At 38.5% G+C, this 3,841-nt stretch overlaps 1 protein-coding gene across 2 annotated transcripts in view; it reads right to left on the reverse strand.

Annotated features, from left to right (window-relative positions):
- Positions 1 to 3,841, reverse strand: part of MTCL1 (microtubule crosslinking factor 1) — a 55,564-nt gene that overhangs the window by 30,645 nt on the left and 21,078 nt on the right. The gene's annotated exons all lie outside the window — the stretch shown is intronic.

Below are 3,841 nucleotides of genomic sequence, written 5' to 3' on the forward strand. Positions count from 1 at the left end.
GTAGAATACAATAGATGTGTTCAGACAAGAGGAGCATGTAAATTCTGCAAACCATCACATACTGATAGATGTTTCTGGGCAAACAGCCATAAGAGGAAATAGGATTTTTCACTGATAGCATCTGCCAACAGAACAGTAACCACGTGGCTTCTGATTAAATTTAAATATCAATATAATGGATGAAATCCATTGTAATTGCTATGTAGCTAGAAGTATTTTTACAAGTATGATTTTAGGAGATGTAACACAGCAGCACAGAAATATGAACTCCATTGGAAAATCCACAGTATCCATTCCCAGGGCAAGATGTAGAAATGGTGTATTACCTGCTTCTGCTGCTGCAGTAATTCTGCAGTCTGCAGCTGTGGTCCATGATCAGTGCTCTCCATGGTGGGACGCTGGGAGAAATCTGTCAGTGGAAACACAACATCTTCTTCCTCCTCCTGTCGCTCTGCATCATTCACCTTCTGCTCAGACTGAATGCCAAAGTCTGGAAAGGCCTCCGAGTGCTCAACCTAAAATGCAAGAGAAGGAACACATGAACATTCTTTTGCCATTTACCTCTGGGGACATAAACCTACTGAAGGACAAAGAGAAGGGACTCTCTTCCCATGCATCTCCATGGTGGGATATATTGACTAAAAAACAGTAGGCACAAACGGATCAGAGATACTGAGAAAAATTTAGTTGCTTAGCAAATGGTTTCAAATTGTGTGAACCTGCAAAACAGATCTATTGTTCTCAAGAATTTTGTATAAAACGTCATAATGGGCAATCACTTTAACACACTTTTTTTCCTTTGGGTAAGATTTACAAATCAAATGGTAATTCTGGGTGTGCAACTCAACACATTTGAGGAGCACCTTTCTTCACAGTGCATGTTGGCAGGCAATCACGCCCTTGCTAAGGCATGTCAGCTTGAGGATTCCAGGTTGTTATGTACTTCTGAACTTCCTGATCTTGATTTAGTCTCTACTTGGAAAATTAACGTGATGACAACTGGTGTGCTGCTGCTGACAGTGATAGACATGTGTATGAAGAAGAGGAACAAATAAGAATTATGTATTCTAAGTCCCCACAAGAAGCTGCATAATTCTCCTGCCAACACGAAAACAGAGCTTCCCTCCATCTGTATTGATGAAGGCTTTGTAAGGAACACCCTGTGCACGTGATGAGAGAAACAACAGCACTCAACAGATTGGGCTCCCTCAGCTTGCTAATGTGTTTTTTTTTCTTTCAAAAAATTACTCAGGAGTCATATCTTTGATATTCAATTGAATTTTCATTTACTGTGAGAGAGTTTTTCAGGGACACATGTTTGTACTAGTTAAAGGTTTTGATTTAAAGATGGGTGATCTGAAACATACCATGCAGAATATACTATAGTACAAACCAACCTAAGAAAAGATTTGTTTCTAATTGGAATCCCCTTTCAATCTATGTGCACCTATGAAGTTGCTGATGCCACTTCATATTTAAAGTCTACACTTAAAGAAGGATCATCCCAGTACTCCACTGGTTGTAGCTCATTTGGGTTATTCAGGTGGGACAGTTACCTCTAATGTGTCCTCCCCTTCCTCCTCCATCCGCTTGCCCCGCCGCCAGTGTTTCAGCAGCCACTTCAGTTTGACATACAAGAGAAAGGTGTCCTGCTTGAAATGCCTGAGTTCTTGCTGCAGTAGACTTTTCTCCTGACTCCAGGTCTTCTCTTCCAGTTTGTTCTGCAAAGTCAAGCTTTGCACTTCCAAGTCTTTCCTCCGCAGGGTCTGCATATGCTCCTCCTCCAGCTTTAATGGAATGACAGACACCATGTCAATGGGGTGGTGTCCCAGGGCAGTCTCCAGGACTTGTGCTTCATTGGATGAGACAAACTGAAATCTCTAATTTTTATTAGTGAGTAACTACGGAGTTTGGCTCAGTAAGTTCCTCAGCATTTAGGACTGCTGAGGAAATTAGAGGATAACAGATGATAAACTTTGCTCAGATAACCATATGCAAATAACCTGCTGTGGAATTGGATATTTACTTTAAAGATGCACAATAGCTCTGATGGTGGTTAAACAGTTTACAGCACTCATATTTTCCTCCCTCTCTTGATTGTATCTCTGCAGTAGGTTCTCAGTATAGCCACCACCCCACACTGCAGCACATACCACACCTACTAAATGCATTTGCAGCCATTCATTGGAGGTGGGACCACAGCTGCCCTTCAGACAACCTGAAATATGTTGCCTCTTCCCTATCAGCCACAGGCTTGTCTTTTCCTCCATGGCTACATGTCCCTCTCCTTCTAGAAGGGCAACACTTCCGAAGGAATCACATCCAGTATCTCTCCTACAACTCTTGGCCCCTCACTTCTCACAATTCATACTTGAAGGCATCTGAATGATACTGTAGTAAACTGTTTCTCATTCTGACATTACTATGTCTGGGGCACACACAGAACTGAAGAGACAGGAATAGGTTGCAACTCAGCTTCAGTACTAGAACACTAAGAAAAGCTCTTTCTTTAGAGGACACATATAATTACAAATGTTTCAATGCAAGACCACCTCAACATTACTCTTTAAATGTGACTTCTCCATCAATATTTCAAAATCAAACTATGGCATGACCTGCACGCAACAATACTTGTACAAGTTAGTTGTACAGCATCTCGTATTCCGCATGGATGAGATAGTGTTTCCACTTCAACCAAGCTACGGTTCACATTAATGAAGAAAAGGCAGATGGAAAATGAGTGCAGAGCCGCTGCTTACAGATGCCAGTTTCCACTATTTTCCATTCTGCAGAACAACAGCCTCTCCCTTTCCTGACTAGCTCCATAGATGAAATCTACGAAAGCCACAGTGCACTAATGACCACAACAATTCAAGCCATCAGAACACACCCTTGCTGCAAACAAGGAATAAAGAATACTTCAGGAACAAGGACTCCCTAGCAATAAAATCTGATAGGAAATACATGTTTGATTTTCATGGCAATATTCAGATGCTTCTGACAGAGTCTACTAGTCCATACTAGATGGTTTACTATGGACTTGCCTGCCATTTAAATGATCTGCTCTGGCATAATGCAAATTTTTAGCATCTAAGGCTAATATGCCTGATTAAATTAAAATTATTTACAGTAGTTGCTGACTTAACTGTGTTTCAAATGAAGCTTAAAAGCAGCTTGGAACAAGATTAGCTATGATGGCCCAAAAAACATACACGCAACTCCTAATAACACTCGGAGACTGTACACTCCCAACATACATTAATTTGATGTCATTAAATATTCCTAAAAATGCAATAGTAAAAATTTTAAATTTAATTTTTACAGGAAGAAACAAACAGATTTGATGTTGATGCAAGTTCTTCCTCCAAATGAAGTTATGGTTAAATAGAGCAAAGATCTGATTCATTTCCACCAGAAATCCTGGTAGGTGATAAAAAAGGAACACTATCAACAGGATGGGCATAATCTGGAAAAAAAATGAAGAATCCAGAAGACGCTTTTATTCTTCTATTTCTACTGGCTGTCAACATGAATAGCTAGCTTTGATTTTGCTGCATTTTTCATTGTTTTTACAAGCTGTAAAATCTAAGTCCCTGTGGTCGCAAATTCTTGCAGAGACTCTAGTGGAGGCAAATTCATAGAGGCAAATTCATTATGCTTTTTCAATGGATAGCAATTGCCAAAAAAAAAAAAAAAAAAAAAAAAAAAAAAAAAAAAAAAAAAAAAAAAAAAAAAAAAAAAAAAAAAAAAAAAAAAAAAAAAAAAAAAAAAAAAAAAAAAAAAAAAAAAAAAAAAAAAAAAAAAAAAAAAAAAAAAAAAAAAAAAAAAAAAAAAAAAAAAA

The sequence above is a fragment of the Empidonax traillii genome, unplaced genomic scaffold (genome assembly GCF_003031625.1).
Source record: "Empidonax traillii isolate 1590-97213 ecotype Southwest subspecies unplaced genomic scaffold, ASM303162v1 scaffold100:size1405979, whole genome shotgun sequence".
NCBI classification, from domain to species: domain Eukaryota; kingdom Metazoa; phylum Chordata; class Aves; order Passeriformes; family Tyrannidae; genus Empidonax; species Empidonax traillii.